At 36.5% G+C, this 17,781-nt stretch overlaps 1 protein-coding gene across 1 annotated transcript in view; it reads right to left on the bottom strand.

Annotated features, from left to right (window-relative positions):
- Positions 1-13,457, bottom strand: part of LOC132366522 (cytochrome c oxidase subunit 7B2, mitochondrial) — an 84,156-nt gene extending 70,699 nt beyond the window's left edge. Inside the window, exon 1 of the mRNA XM_059924124.1 lies at positions 13,428-13,457. The gene's annotated coding sequence lies outside the window, so the exon portion shown is untranslated. The remainder of the gene's footprint in view (positions 1-13,427) is intronic.
- Positions 13,458-17,781: the final 4,324 nt, after the last annotated feature.

The following is a 17,781-nucleotide window of genomic DNA, read 5'->3' as shown; positions in this document are numbered from 1 at the left end:
GCTTGCAAAGTATTAATTGAGAATGTACAAGGAACTGCTAAAAATTAACCAGGGAAAGACAAGAAACCCAAAAGAAGGAATGAACTAATAAGGCTGCATATATGAAAAAGAGGCTCATCTTCACTACTAAGGTAATACAAATTTCAAAATACCAGTTTTCAAAGTGACAAAAATCAGGAAGTTGGATAGTACAAATGTTAGAAAGTATAAGGGTGAAATTAAGCTGCCAGGTTTTGCTGTTAGACCTGTAAATTGTTTCAGGAAAGCAATCAGGAAGTACTTAGTAAAATTACATGTACATGTGACCCACAAAATCCTCTTCTGGTAATACTAAGTGTCAATCATAGGAGATAAGATGAATAAAATGTGGTATATGCATGAGATGAAAGCCAAGGTAACAATCAAAAGAATAAATTTAGATGCACAGTAGAATTAATAAATCACAAGAAAAAATAGTGTTGAGTAGAAAACCTATTAAACAGAATATGATGATTAATAATAATTTATGTAAACTAAAAACACATGAACACATACATATAGAGTAAGCCTATATAATTTTAAAGGTTACATTCAACTCAAAGACTAATATGTGTATGAGTGGAGAGGAATGCCAGTGGAGATGAGGAATCAAGTAAAGGCAGTAATTATGAAAAAATAAAAGGAGAGAGGCCTTGCACAGATTGATATCAGAGCAGTATAATTAATTTTCTGAATAAAGGAAAAAATGTATTTGTTACATTCATGCTTCTCAACACTTACGTAATGTTGTGTCCATATCCTTATATCTGAGCTATTACTCCTTTCTCAAGTGATAGACTAAACTATGAAGACAACAGTAGTATTCTAAGCATGTGCTTTGGATTACTGTCTTTCTACATATCAAAATGGATACAGCATTCTTTGGGGAACATCAAAGGATCATTTCATCACTACTTATTCCTCTCTAAAGAGAATATATTTATTTATAATGGTATATGACATACTGCCAAGACTCATCTCATTTTACATTGAAAAATATGCCAAGAATCATGATTCAGTTTAGATGAACATTATGAAGTAACAGTATCCCTCATTTCACAACAATTATTTGGTGACTGGGAGTAAGTGTATCTTATGTTGTCTAAGAATAATCTACAAGTCCACTGGAGACCTATTTTCTACCTCAGCTTGTACCCACTTTTACTCTGTTACAAAAATATGTGATCTCTTTATTTCCATGTGCAATTTTTTTCAGGTAAAATTCTATTAATAATAGTTTTATTAAAGTATGTCACCATGAAGTTCTTTCTCTAGTGGAAGAGATTAGACATACAAGAATAACTATAAGAAAAGCAATGTGTAATAAATGATACCCTTTCCTTTAAGGAATGAAGAAATTATTAAAGAAGAGGATCAGAGAAGCTTTGTGGAAGAAATATCATTTAAGTTGGACCTTGATGCAATGGAGAATTCACATATTCTGAGATGGAGGAGCAAGATATTCCAAGTAAAGAGAACAAAGGGAGGTAAGAAAATAAAGAGTATGTAAAGGAACTGCAAGTATTTCAGTTCACACAATATACTGTACCATATGGGGAGCCATATGAAATAAGATAGCAAAATTAAGTCAAAAGGCAGATCACAGATAAAGAATTTGAACTTTATTACATACAATTTGGGTAAAAGGTCCTGGTATATCAGAAACAAGTTAGGGATATTAATCAGTTCCATGGGAAGAGCTTGTAGAAGAAATGAAATGAAATGAAATACTGGTTAGAAAGTTATGACAATTGTCCTACCAAGAGATAAAGAGAGCTTGAATTAGGGGAGATGCTATGCAAATAGAGACAAGAGGAACAATGTACATAGAAATTTTTTTCTAGGAAATGGAAAGCCATTGGGTAAGGGAGATAAGAAGTAAGTTAAAATGACTTTTTTTCCCTAGTCTAAGTGACTGGTAGTACACTTAATTCATTACTAGGAAGAAAAAAAAGGTGGAAGACCAGGTGTGAAATAATAGTAAATATAAATATTTGAATATATATATATACATATATATATATTTGCCCCTGGTTCCTGCTACTATTTAGTCTTTTACCCCAGTTTCTAACACAGAGCTCCCAAAACACTTATAATTTCCTGAGTGATGGAAACACCTTTTGTTCTAATGAGGTGACTCCTGATGGGCACCTGGATGGGGGCTGGTCATGAGAAAGCAAGTCATGATTAGAAGCTAGGAACTTTCAACCCCACCCCACCCCCATTCACTAGAGAAGGCAGAGGGGTTGGAAATTGAGTTAATAATTGATCATGCCCACATGATAAAGCCTCCATATAAATCTCAAAAGTACAGGGTTCAGAGAGCTTCTAGGTTGGTGAATATATACACATGCCAGAAGGATGGCACACCCAACTCCACAGAGACAGAAGCTCTTGCACTTGGGACTCTTCTAGGCTCAACTTATGTATCTCTTCATCTGGCTGTTCATTTGTATTCCTTAAAATATCCTTTATAATAAATTGGGAAGAGTAACTAAACTGTTTTCTTGGGTTCTATCAGCCACTCCAGTAAATTATCGAACATGAGGAGGGTATCATGGGAACCTCTAATTTGCAGTCAAGTTTCAGGAAGCCTGGGGACCTACAACTTGCACTTGACTTCTGAAGTGAGGGGCAGTCTTGTGGAACTGAGCCCTTAATCTGTGGAATTTTTACTAACTTTGGTTAGTGTCAGAATTTAATTGAACTGCATCTACATCATCCGACATGTTGGAGAACTGGTTACTGTGGGAAAGAAACACACACACATTTGATGGCCAGAGCAGTAGTAGAGTTGTGAGGAAATATGGGACTTTTTCCTTTCTGGGCATTGGGTTTAGCAGAAGATAAGAAAATGTACTCTGGACTTAATGAGTTTTAAGTGCCTAAAGCAACTTTAACAGGAAATGTTCAAAGGGTGATTGTATTAGTTAAGGTAATGGAAGCTGCTGTAACAGAAAAACCTTGACATTTAATGGCTTAACACAGTAAATATTTATTTCTTGTGCGCATAGTCTAGTAAGGGTGTAGGAGAGGGTAGGGAGTCTGTTTCACAGATATTCAGCAACTTTGGCTTAAAAGTTTCTACCGTCTTTAACAAAGGGCTTTCACTGTTTCTCTGGGTAATGGAAGGCATATTGTTAAATTAAAGTAGAATTCATCAGAAATGATGCACCATGCTGTTTATTGCTACATTGTTTATAATATCAAAGTTAGCAACCAAATGTTCTTCTAGTTTCCTAATGAAAATGGATTGTTTTCAGAATCAGAACAAATGAAATAACTGTTTTGAGATACACCAATACATCTCTCTCACACACACACACACACACACAAACACCCACACACTCATACATACACACACGTAAACTCTCACTTACACTCAGAGGGCAGACCACTGGAGAAGGGCAATGGAAGAATGGCCCGTTAGCTGCATTTGAGACAGTAAGCATGCCTAGTCCTCTTATTGATTTAGAAGAAGTGAAAGAAATGGCTTTTACTAGGAAAAAAAAAAAACAACTCACTGAATAGGATATAGCTTCTTAAAGAAAACTCAACTACTAACCCAGCCTATAAGTGCATTAGGTAGTGTAAGTCCGCTTATGTCTTAGGCCATAAGACATATAGATGAAATACCTAGAATAGGCAAATTCTTAACAATGCAAAGTAGATTAGAGATTACCAGGGTCTGGGCAGAATGAGGAGTTATTGCTTAATGGGTACTGAGTTTCTCTTTGGAGCAACGAAAAAATTTTGGAAATAGACAGTGGTGATGGTTGTACAATATTGTGAACGTAATTAAAGCCATAAAATTGTACACTTAAAAATGGAAAATTTTATGTTATATATATATGTCACCACAATTTAAAAAAATGTTTTAAAATGAGTGTATAGAAGTTGGCTTATAACTACTGACTGCTATTTTAAAGTTAATTAATTTATACTTACCTAATTGATGAACTCGCTTCTTTTCTACCTGATTCTAAAGCATCCTAGAATGGTTCTGACAGTTTGTATTTTAAGCACTTCGTTTCTTTTTTTTAACTCATAAAATTATTTTACTATTTTTTTACATTTTAAACCTCATATTTATAAGAGCATATTCTTTAAAAAATCAAGGGTTTTTAACAGGTTTATGAGATAAAACACAAGCCTCCTGCTGTTCCTGCCCTGTTCCTGATTCTTACTCCCGTGAGGACACTATTTTAATAATTTTAGTGCTTCTTCTTTTATATCTTCCACATTTTTATTTTAGCACTTATTTCTGAGAGTTCAATTAAGTTTTAATTTTATTTCCTCAAGTTCTAGAACAAGCTTAACTAACAACAATAATATGTTCTACTTGATAATAAAATAGAACAATTTTGTTTGCTATTGCTCTGAACACTCACACCCACATACCCACAAACACACAAACTCATGTTAATTTCACAAATATATTAATTTTCCTAGGTTGTTACAGAAATTAGACTATATATATTATATAGCAATGAGATTTTATATCTGTATGCGTGTGTATGTACACATTTAACTCAATGCCCAGCACAGAATAAGTACTTAGTACTGCGCAGTGGTATGACATAAACTATAGACAGAGCTCTGTTTTGACCTACATTAATTTCAAAAAGTAGTGTGCAGAATCAGTTGTGCTTTAAATAGTGTGCTTTAAATAGTTTATTTTAGATTATATCTATCTCCTAAGTCCTCTCTCACAAAATTCTTTAGATTAATGACTATTATGATGAAAGTGTCAATCTCTTCATTATAAATTCAACTATTGAAAAATACTTTTAAGAGTTAAGATTTGAAACAGTTTTTTTTTTCAATAAAACCATTAACTTGAAACTTTATCTGGAATTCTCTATATTCCATTAGTAACATAAGGTGGCAAATCACACAAAACTAATATTAGAGAGTCCCATTACAAACGAAGCCTATGCATTCTTCATCTTTATCCCTCCATCGTACTACAGAATGAGAAATATGCTTCAGGGTAAAGTTTCCAAATGCAAAAAAAAAGATTCAGTTCTGATTACATTAAGGGAGAAGAGCTAGGATAGCATTTTACTGATGATAAAGAAAGTTGTCAATAACAACTGAGTCACAAAGGACATTCAGCTCAAATTTTATCAAAGATCCAATTAAATTAGAACACTGTTCTCTAGGCATTCTGTTTAACCAAGTTTTTCCATATTTCAATTTAGTTATAGAAAATATCTGCACTACATTTTCCAAACATTCTATTTCCTGATAGATCATCTTTTCAGTAATGCCCACTATTGGTCATTTGGCTGCCATTCTTTATTGATACTTGAAGGCAGCTGTGCGTTTAGTAGCCAACTTTAGTTAATTAGAAAAAGACTTGAGGGACTTCCCTGGTGGCGCAGTGGGTAAGACTCCACACTCCCAATGCAGGGGGCCCAGGTTCGATCCCTGGTCAGGGAACTAGATCCCACATGCATGCCGCAACTAAGAGTTCACATGCCACAACTAAGGAGCCCACCTGCCGCAACTAAAGAGCCCACGTGCTGCAACTAAGAAGCTGGCGAGCCACAACTAAGGAGCCCGCCAGCCACAACTAAGACCCAGTGCTACCAAACAAATATATAAATAAATATATATTTTTTTAAAAAAAGAAAGAAAAAGATTTGAAAATTTTCAAACTGTTCCTGGCTTCCAATGCATACCGTATTAATCTGTTCAGGCCACTGTAACAAAAAACCATAGACTTGGTTGCTTGAACAACAGAATTTCTCACAGTTCTGGAGGCTGTAAAGTCCGAGATCAAAGTGCTGGCAAATCTGGTTCCTGGTGAGAGTTTTCTTCCTGGCTTGCAGTGTGTCCTAGCTCACTGTGTCCTCACATAGAGCTCTAGTCTCTTCCTCTTCTTATAATAATTATACTGATAATCCTTATACCTCTAATACTAATCCCACTATGGGGGCTCCACTCTCATGACTTCATCTAAGCTTAATAAGCTCCCAAAGTCCCCACCTTTAATACCATCACATTAGAAGTTAAGGTTTCAACAAATGAATTCTGGGGAAACACAAATATTCAGTCCGCAACATATACTTTGCAATTATATTTAATTTGAAGTCAACACAGAACCTTAAACATATTTCTAAGTATCTTCTCATTATAATAACTGTCTCTCTTCATAAGTTTATTGAATATTTTAGAATGTTCTCATATATTGGTGTGCATCAGACTCACCTGTGGGAGCCTGCACAACATAAAAATGAGATCCAACCCAAACATACAAATATAGGCACAAATTAATGAAAACATTAACTTGGGTTGTCTATAGATGAAAACTCCTGGCATAAAAAAATCTCTTCCTATATAAATAATCTAAAGAGGATATTGGGAAGCTAAAAAAACACCTCTTTAAATCAAACTCCTTTGCAAATTCATAAGTAATCCCTGATTATTATATGTCCTTGATCTCTTTTGGAAATCTAATGCAATCTTCAAGTCATATTCATCAAATATTAATGGCTCACTATAATCACACACTTGTTTATAAAAATCAGGAATATATAATTTTGGGAATAGGTTTCATCAACAGGATGAGACAGTGCTCTCAGAAAAGTAATGATGATTAAATATCCACAAAGTTTTTTATAACATTCTGTTTTATGTGTTCCTATGCAGCCTCATGCTGTTTGCTGCCACATTTCAGAAATACCAAAGAGCAAGGTAAGGTCTGGAGAAGGACAATAATAATAATAAACCACAGAACAGATTTATAAGTGAAAAAGATACCAAAGGTCAGAACTCCTCATTCCAAAACACTGAGGTTGAAATAACTGAAATTACTGTAAACAGAGAAGACATGGATAAAGTGAACATGGGTATTTACTGAATTCTGGATGCGTAGAATGTAAATCTAGAAAACAGTATACTCTTTGAAAGCACATTACTGTTTCACAGATGAGGCAAAGCAAGCAAAACAGTTTCTAGGAAAATTTAGGTGAATTCGCATATTCTAGATCACCAGCAAATTATGAAGGAAAGTTAAAAGTTATTTAGGTCAAATCCCTATTCTATGACATTTGACATCATGCAAAATAATCATGCTTCCTCAGAGGCAGCACTTTAAAAGTAAAAAAAAAAAATCATCATGAATGAACTACCTAAATGTCTTACATTAGAAATAATTTAGATAATTTGTAATATTATAAGTGATTTAATATAGTTCAGATATAAAAATACATAAAATGCAAACACATCTCATATATATGACATATATACATCTCAGAAAACCACTCCTGATCAAATTTCATTAGAACAGGTAATTAGTATCCCTCATTAGATTAAAAGTGCAGATGGAATATGGTCACAGAAGCCAAAATACCTGTTACCTATGTTAGTTGTCCCCTGTTTTCTATGGAAGCTTGGACTTATGCCCTAGAAGAGTATCTATAATTTTCTATCAGACCCTGGTGGTCATGCATTAATGGACCAAGCATAACTTGGTCCATTAATCCTGAGTAGAGTAAAAGTATGGAGTATTCTGTGATCACACAACATGTCTTGATGCCTTATTGGTATTCATAGCTTCTCTCAAGTGTGTGGTAGACTGCAAATGGTCAGTCCTTATTATTCAAACCGGGATCACTGGCAGCTTTCCTCTCATTCATCTTCTGGGAAAACCCTGTGTCACAGTTAGAATAAATGGTAAGGTGCTCAGTTCTGTAGCTTATCCCAAGACCTGAGAATTCTGAATGGCATTTGGCCCAATCCCAGAAATTTTATTCCACATTGATTTTGCCTTTCCTGAGCTTTTTTTCATTTCAAAATCTGTACCAAAAAAAAATCACCTCAAGATCAAGCACTGAAATCAATGCCAATGTCCCTGGACTCTCTTTTTGAATCAGGTTCTTTGAGTGTTTAGTGTCTTTTCAAAACATTGACTATTAAAATTTTTATGCTTTATTTTGAGACCATTTTCTCATTTTAACTCCTTTGAGCTGCTGTGATTTTATAAATAGTGTCCTTATTATGATCTGCTTCTGGCCTTCCTCACAGACTTCAGCGAGAGTCCTGGAGTCCTGGAGCCTATTTTTGTGCTCTCTTGAGGAGGCTTGTTCCCTAGCTCTCCCTCATTGTGAGTTTGTTCCGGGCTGTTGGCTGCCTGATGCTTTGATGTCTCTCTCCATTAACTAACTCTTGCCTTTCAACAACTGAGCTTCGGTTTCTTGTTTACTGCCATCCTTGTCACAGCTCTTGGCTTACTACTCTGTGCGCCAGTAGAATCCTTGGCAACTTCCTGTGTCACTTCTTGCCCCTCCTTCTCCACAAATTGCTTTTCACCAGTTTGGCTTTCCAAAGACAGCCTGTCAGCAATTCAAAGCGTGGATTTTATCTCTGGTCTCCTAGACCGTGCTCTTTTAATTATTAGTAAGAGGCAGACGGCTGACACATAAAGATAAGTAACCACCTACACTGTCACTAAAAAGGCACAAGGATTAAGTCCTGTTCAGGGTGCCTGGAATCCCAGATGAGAGATTCATTTCTCTGATTTTAAAAATTTTGAATTTATTTTTAGGAGAGCTTGATCGAATTGTAAATACTCTCTTCTGTTTACCTTCAGGCTTTTCTACATATACTGCTGTGGCATTTGCCATATTATGTATTCTATCTCATACTGTCATAATTAATCATAGTTAATATACAATATCATAATTAATTTTGTTTCTATGCACCCATGAGTCTGTAAGCCATTTGCATAGGCATGGTGTTCCAGTCATTATATCTTACTGTCTAGGGTAGTACATACATGGTGACAGTAGGTCTAAATACATGGTTGTTGAGTTAACAGATATAAAACATAGGTGGAGAGGTGAAAAACTTATACCACTAACTTCTAATGCATTCATTTTAAATGTAAGAAGTATCAGTTTGGGAATTGAGTCAGTTGATGCAACAGAAAACTCAAATAACAATGGCTTAAACACAAAACAGTAAATTTTTCTCATATAATGAGAATTCCAAGAGAAGGAAATTACTGTTATTGATTTGAAAGTTCAAGTATGTCATGGCTAAAATCTCAGTAATATTCCTAACCTTTCAAGGTAGCAAAGTGGCTGCTCCAGTTCCAGTCATCATGTGTACCTTCCAGGAACGAGGAAGAAAGAAAGGGCCAGAAGGAAGACAAGATACCATCAACAGCAAGAACACAGAAATTTCCCAGAAATTCCATCAGATTTCTGTTTATATTTCATTGGACAGAATTATGGCACGTTGTCTCCCATAGCAAAAAGGAGGAGATAATGGGGGGCTTGTGGGGTTTTTTTTCTCTTGACACCACAAGTAAAAAGAAGAGAATGAATATTAAGTCACAAAAAATCGCTGTCACAGAGGGGTACTGAGGCGTATATGAGAGCTGGGAAAAAGTCAATTTAAGTGGAAATGTAAAAGATTCAATGTAAATGAAAGAGAGCATATGAAGTCAACTGATGGCTGCTTCATCATCTTGCCCAGTAATGGCTGACAGAAGTCAGACATTTTGATCTATAAGCTTGAAAGCCTGACTGAGGCATGGGATCTTCGTGGGAATCCTAACACAGTATCCTTCTATTCTTCATTAAGCCTCTTCATGGGCTTCATAAATAAAGTTGTCCTGAGCATTTTCTAAATATCTGGCTCTGTGGTACATTGAATAATATACCATAATACTTGCCTTCAAGCTGCCCACCTTAATCTAAACTTTGTAACAACAGAAGTGAGCATAAGATCTTGCAATTTCCCTGAAGAAGCACTTAGACTGAGTGTGTGCTCGTGGGGTGAGAATTTTGTCAGGGAAGGATTGTCAAAGAAGGAGAAAGTGGAGCCCGCCAAATGAAGTGCAGAAGGGTGTTACTGGCATAAAGGCATATGCATTAGTGCATAAAGGCACAGGAAGGTAAAGAAAGTGAAAAGCATTCTGGGATTTGTAATTTTTCAGTGGTGCAAAGCACAGAATTCAGAGGGTAAAGACAATGGTAGGGAGACAAATTAGAAGAGAGTAAGCGAGAACCAAAGGCTCTTTCTGAACAATGAGACAATGAATAATTTTAAGCTGTTATGAGTTCTATGTTTTAGGAAAATTACTCTGGTGTTACTAGGGACAGTTTACTGGAGACATGTAACGCTGGAGAGAGAGAATTCAGTTAAAGGAGTATTCCAATTGTTCAAATGAAAAATATGAGGGCTTAACCCAAAACAATATCAGAGGATTTGGAAAAAAAAGACTGGATTCCACAAACATTAAACAAGTCCAAGAACAAACTCACCAAATGCTGTGTGTGCGCATGTGTGTGGTAGGCAGGCAGAGGAATAAGTGCAGAGGTGAGGCAGAAATGAGGGTAGAAAACTAAAACAACTCCCATTTCTTCACTCATTCATGGATTCAATAATGATGATTGAGCTGATTTTCCTAGTGGCAGTGTGTGTTTGGCATAATGTGCAACCTCAGTAAGACATAATAATATACACAGCTGTTCATATTAATGCCTATACATCCGACCCAAGCACAACATGAGGCAGCTTCAACAAGAAAACTGTCACTCAGCCATTGAGAAACCCAACAATGTGCTCTTGAATCATGGTTGAGCAGCCTACTTCCTAGAGCAAATCTCAAGGACCAAAGGAATACTATGAAACACTAGATTTTATTAAGCAGAGAACAAGCCTGTTCACACCATGTTTCCATGGTGAGTTACTTAGCAGCCTTCAAAATAACTTATTAGCGAAACCAGAAACTTATTATATTAGCCTCTGTAGCAATTAATGAATAAAATCTGGTATCTAAAATATGAGGAAAAATTCTTAAACCATAAGGAAAATGATGCAGTCTTCAAAAAGCCAATCCAAGTAATTAGATACTTAAATAAGAACAGCAAGGCAAAAAGGAATAGATTGTGGTCCCAGCTCCAGAGAAAACCAGCAGAAATGGTGAGGTGGAAGCATGCAACAGTTCCTAAAATTAGCATTCTATTATCCTGCCTTTATATTCTGCATGAAGGTGCCTTAAGGTTCACCAACCCAATAGTCCTTGTCACTGCTATTAGCTCAACGAAAATAATAACAAAGGATCTCTTAGTGCACTGCCTGGTTTGAAAAAAACTGTAGAGAAGAATAAATTCTCAAAATAATTCTGGTTTTTGGACAAGAAGAGCATCCATGTTAAAAGATCCAGCTCTTCTTTTTCAAAAGATTGGATTCCTGTATGTTTGTGCATTGGGAGATAATCTGACCTTAAGGACAACAAAATCAATAAATTAGCAGAAATGAGTAAGTATGATTAAAACATATACAAAGCATAGTGTTTATAAGCTCATTTTAAGTCAAAAAGACCTCAGTTGGAATCTTGGCCTTTGCACTTACCAGGTTTCTTAGCCTCTCTAAGCCTCACCAGAAATATAGAAATAAAAGCACCTAGTTCACAGAATTGTCGTGAGAACTAAATGCTCATGAGGCATCCAGCCTTAAATCTGGCAGACAGTAAATCTCAAATACATATTAACATAAAGGATGAATTAACAACATTCTGCAAAGTACTGATTTGTGTTCCCCTTTTACAGGAGAAGAGATTAAGGCTCTGAGAGGCTCACTGACTTATCCAAGGTCACGAAGCTAATAAATTTGCAAACCAGATTCAAACACAGGTCTACTAGGGTAGGTTCGTTGTTCTGATATTTTTTTATTCTATATTTTAGAAAATTTCCTTTTAACAGGCCAGGACATAATATAAATACTGTGTTAAGGTTATGGCTTCAGAATTCAATTGAAAGAGGGACCATACAGAAGAAAATGAAAGTAAAAGCAGTCTATTCCAAACAGCTCAGTGTGATAGCCCTGTAAATGATCAAGTTTAGAACATAGAACCTATGAGAAATGGTTAAAACAATCACGACACTCTAAGTTTGGAGAAAACACAGTAAGGGGAAATATAATTGCAGTTATCAAATTTACAGAAATGTAGTTTAGAATATTATGCACACTTTCACTTTGCAAGGATGGTTTAATTATTCCCAAAGGACTAAATACTAAATGCAAGGAAAAATGACAGTTATAAAATAGGCACCCTGCTGCCAAGTTTGAATGAGAATTTACAGGAGTGGGGGTGATTTTAGGGGATGGATGAGAGGTCTATTGTGATTCAGGGATGAATTATTATGTTTACATTTGCAAGTTCCGTGGTTATAGGGGGGCTGCTGGGTTGTAAGAAAATCTTAAAACTTGGATTAATTTTTTCACACAATGAATATTTCAAAATCAAAATGCAATGTCTGAATTCTCATGTTTAATTACTAAAATGCCCATGAGTTTACCAAAAAGAAACTGTTCACAGAAATTTGCCATTTAACAAGGTTATTACCACCAAGGAATTTGATTATCCTATAAAATTTTATCTCAGTATATAATTTCACATTTACCAAAGGATATATTATTGGTCATTAACTTTAACTGAAGAAGTTTAGGGATTACTATTACCAAATTCTACTTTCAAGCTAACCACTGATTCCAGATATAAACACAGATAACGGCAAGGAAAAAATTAAATTCGTATTTCTAATAGTTACATACCATACTGGTCAGGTCAGCAGAGTATAAAAAGAAGGTCTATCACCATCTAATAGCAAAATGAAGTTTTAAAAACAGTGTCTAATATAGATAAGCAACAAGGATATACTGTACAGCACAGGGAATTACAGCCATTATCTTGTAATAACTTAAAATGGAGTATAATCTGCAAAGATATTGAATCACTATACTGTATACCTGAAACTAATATAATATTGTAAATCAATTATGCTTCAATAAAAAAAGAAAAAGAATTCAATAAAAATTTTTAAAAATTAAAAAAAATAGTGCCTAAATTTCTCATAAACATAATTATACAATCACACCAGGGGGCGCTCTTAACACCGAAATGATGGATGACATTTTAAAACATGTGGTGGTCTTAGCTGGCCAAAGTAAAGATTCTTCTAAGCATGTATAGTCCTTGCAACAAGTGCTTATCTCTCCAAAATGTTTGCTGGCAATACACATATTTTATTTTTTATCCAACTGATTGCATTGTTAAGACTATCAAGTTAGTCAATCAAGTAAAACTTTTTCAACGGATAGGAGATATCTTATTTTGGAAACATTTGTCTATTTAGACTGGCATATGTCTCTTATACTTTCTGTGGTTGGGCTAATTCTGAATAATAAATAGAGTGCTTAAAAGTACATACAACTTTTTAAAACGGTTTTGTGGTCAATTTTATTTTTTTACAAAATTTCTTACCAGAACTTTAACTTTTTTTCTTTCTTTCATAAAAAAGGAGAGATCCTCAAAATTATCTAAAATTGACACTCATAGTGAAATTCTAATCTCAGTACCATGGGCCTTTTCCATATTTTGTCATTACCTGATAGGAACTCTGAAGCTCAGATGCTCTCCTCAGAAAGTTCAAGATTCAGATTCCTAAAAATATAATTAGAAAATTAGTGTGAGGTTTCAAGGAAACAGAAAAAGGCAAAAGGTAAGGGTGGGCTATATTACCCAGAGAAAATCACCATAGACTACTCCACCAACAGTAAATATTTTTATACGAGTGACACCTGATTAAATAAACTTTAAGAAATAACTTAAAGTACAAAGGAAAGAATTGCAAAGCATGTGAAAGGAAGAGGACATAGTTACCTGTCTTCCTATAGTGATACGGAGTTTGTAAATTTTTCTCAGCCCACGTAGTTGAGATCACCCCCTTTCATCTGTCAGCTGCCTCCATGAGTTACTGTCTACCTGTGTCCAAGCTCGAATAGGGAGAGCTCTGATCAAGGTTCACCTCATGTGTATGGAGAATAGGCAGCTCCCTTTTCCATGTGAGTTCAGGGAAACAAGCATGAACCTCTCTACTGTTTGTGCCACAAATCAAACTCACCATCACACTAATGTCTCAAACTCTAGTGATAGGAACAATTTTTTTCATTCTATAAAGTAAAAATACACCTGGAGAAAATGATACATTTATTTATTACTTTAGACCAAAGTATATGTGGATGATAGGAAGCCCTACCTACCCAGAAACAGATATTAACACAGTTTTCCAAAATGTGGGTGAGGGACTTCCCTCGTGGCGCAATGGTTAAGAACCCGCCTGCCAATGCAGGGGACACGGGTTCAAGCCCTGGTCCAGGAAGATCCCACATGCAGCGGAGCAACTAAGCCCCTGCGCCACAACTACTGAGCCTGCGCTCTAGAGCCCGCAAGCCATAACTACTGAGCCTGTGTGCCACAACTACTGAAGGCCGTGCACCTAGAGCCCGTGCTCCACAACAGGAGAAGCCACTGCAATGAGAAGCTGGCACACCACAACAAAGAGTAGTCCCGGCTCGCCACAACTAGAGAAAGCCTGCGCACAGCAATGAAGACCCAACGCAGCCAAAAAATTAATTAATTAATTAAAAACAAACAAAAAAATGTGGACAATAAGGAAAGAAAAAAAGAACATTGGATGAAAAGAGGACAGGCCCCAGAGGAGAAAACCCTGCAGAGAGAGTATGTTAGGAGGAGTTAGGTGACTACCATTATCGGCATTACTCCTTAATCTTTGTACGGAGAGGTTCATTAAGGCAAATGCAGCCTTGTTTGGTGAGAGGCAACATCTGACATGAGCCAATCTGGCATGTTGCAAAGCCACAAGAGTTTCCATCAATAGCAAAGTCAGAGAGCGGTGGTGTTGGAGTTACATGTGGTCCATCCTGTTAGAAGCAGGCCCGGAGCCAGCTGGTAGAAAATGGAGATAGAGGTTACTTCTTCCCATTAGGACTCCAGTTGCCAGAGAGCCACCAAGTGCCCTATATTTTAGATCAGGTCCTAGTGTTACCTGAAGATAAGTATATTAACAAAGAAATGGCAAATTAAAAATAGAGATTTAACAAATTGGATGTTGGATATGAAAGAACAGGAATTCCAAGTCAGGATGACACAAAAGTTTTTGATCTCAGCAACTGAAAGAACAGAGCTGCCATTTAGTGGGACTGGGAAACCATGGGAAAAGCAGGTTACTTTTACTTTTAGGGGAAATAATTATTTTGACTTTGGATATATGAATTTTGAGATGTCTATCAGAAGAGGAACAATATAAAGAAAGCAGTGGCTGTATCAGTGTGGAGTTTAGAGAAGGATATCAAGCTTTAAATATAAAACAGGGTTGTCCAATCACTGACAGTATTTAAAGACATGAGATACAAGAGGAAGTGAGTACAGACAGAGAAGACGGATGACAGAGACTAGCCCTGGGGTGGGCAGACTCTTAGGTGCCTCGATCATCCCTGCCTCCTGGTGGTCATGTTCTTGTATGATTCCCATTCCCTAGAGTGTGGGCAGGACCTGTAACTTGCTTCTAACCAACAGAATATATGACAGCATGCAGGTGATTGACACTGTGTGACCACATTATTATAGTGCCCATCGTGCTGGAGTTTTTTCCTCACTAGCTGACTTTTGTGAAGCAAGCAGCCATATTGGGGAACCTCAACCTTTGCTGGGCAAAGAACTGAGGGTAGCCTCTTGAAACTGAGGGCAGCCTCTAGCTGGCATCTTGTAACGTCTCCAGCCTCCAGCCAACAAGAAATGAAGCCCTCACTCCTATAGCCTTAAGAAAATAAATTCTGCCAACAACCTGTTTAAGCTTGGAAATAAATCCTTCTCTAGTCAAGCATTCAGATGATCCCCAACGCCAGCTGACACCTTGACTGCTGTCTTACAGAAGACCTAGTTAAGCTACACTAGACTTCTGACCCAAAGAAACTGTGAGATAATATGTATCTGTTGTTTAAAACCACTGAGTTTTAGGTAATTTGTTATGCACCAATAGAAAAGTAATGCAAGACCCGAGTTACTACAAAATTTAGAGGTGAGGGAGCTATGAAAGAGCCAGGAAAAGACCAAGGAAGAGAGGCTGGTGAGGTAGGAGGAAAACCAAGAGAAAAGCATTTCTCCAAGAGACTTATTGCCAGCTTCCTCAGAGAAATCTGACACAGATAAAAAGCAAAGAGAAAGTTGAGTGCCCTGACCTGCTAGAGGCTCATGTGTGATCACCACTTAAAGGTACACGGGAAGCCAGGTGCAGCCACCTCCACTCCAGCCATGGGGTCCTCTTACTTTACCCCTTCCTGGGAGAAAGTGGTAAGAGTCAGTGATTCTACGTGGGTACTGGTAGAAGCCAGAAAGCATTCAGTTCTTTCTGCTCTAGGTGGTCATTCACTAAGAATATTAGTCCTTCCACTGAAACATTTACAGCTGTTCTGTAGCAATGATGAGTTTCCCTACAGATGTTTCTGAGGGGTGGGTTCTAGTAGTCTAGCCAGCTCACAGGTGATCACCATTGAAAGGGACATGAGAAGCCAAGTCCGAGCCACCTCCACTTCAGCCTCCTTCCGAGGAGAAAGTGGTAATTGGCACTGCTAAGTAAAAGACATGCAGCCTTATTAGGCTCCCTGGAAGACCCAAGTAGTGCCAGAGTTGTGCTACTTCACTGTTTATAAGGCTTTGAAAGTTGGTATTTCAAAACTGGCTAACACTTAATACTAATCAAAGTCAGTTCATTTTAATTACTAAGTAGCTAACATAACCTATTTTTAAACTTTTGTTTTTAGATATGCTTAGATTGGCTTTTAATGTGCGTGTTTTTTTTTAAATCAATACAACCAAATCTAATGAGCATGTATTATGTGAAAGGCCCTGAATTAACTAGGTATAGCTCAGTGAAAGAAGCTGCCCTGCTGCTTTTTGTATATCTATAATTCATATGCAAACTTATACTATTTATAAAGCACTGTCACACAATCAAAGACTATGTTGTGCCCTAATGTGACTAGTATTCAGCTTTTATCTAGGTTTATCTACAGTGAGCATCCTATTTCCCTATAATGCTTTGAAAGCAATTTCTTTCCTATTCATTCATTCAGTGAAGATATACTGAGCACTCACTTAGTTACATAAAGGGGCAAATTGGATAAAAAATGCACAAGTATTCAACGTTCCTGTTCTATAAGAACAATGCTATCCAAAATGTGCCAAACATCTCCCTTTTCATTTATGTCCTCAATATACTTTATCAATGTTATGTGTGTATACATATATGTTGTGTGTGTGTATAAATATACACACACACACACATTTGACTCTTAAACAACACAGGGGTCAGGGGTGTCAACCCTCAGTGCAATTGAAAATTCTCCTATGCCTTTATAGTCAGCCTTCTATATCCATGGTTCCTCCATATTCTCAGTTCCACATCTGTGGATCCAACCAACCTCGAATCATGTAGCATTGTAGCATTTATTATTGAAAGAAATCTGCCTATAAGTGGACCTCTGCAATTTAAATCTGTGTTGTCCAAGGGTCAATTATATATATAAACATATACATATATATATACATTTACTCTGCCTAACATATATAGCGTATATACATATATATGTGTGTATATATATATTTATTGGATATTTATCTGTAGATACTCTGCTAACCTAGCAATACAACCCTTGCATCATCAGCTTTTCCCCAAGTTTTGCTCCATCATCAAGGCTAAAAGTTAAATCAATTGCTGATATACTTCACTTGGTTCAGGTTAGCAGGCTTCATTATTCTCAGTAATGTCCTCGGCACCATGAAACAAAGGGAAGTATAAGACTAGATCATGGCATGGAGGAGTTTTCAACTTATTTTATCACTAATGGCTTTCCTAATCTTTTTTGTCACTTGAATGTATG

Source organism: Balaenoptera ricei, chromosome 5, assembly GCF_028023285.1.
Source record: "Balaenoptera ricei isolate mBalRic1 chromosome 5, mBalRic1.hap2, whole genome shotgun sequence".
NCBI classification, from domain to species: Eukaryota; Metazoa; Chordata; class Mammalia; order Artiodactyla; family Balaenopteridae; genus Balaenoptera; species Balaenoptera ricei.
The sequence above is the reverse complement of the archived record's forward strand: the minus strand, read 5'-3'. Positions and strand labels throughout refer to the sequence as shown.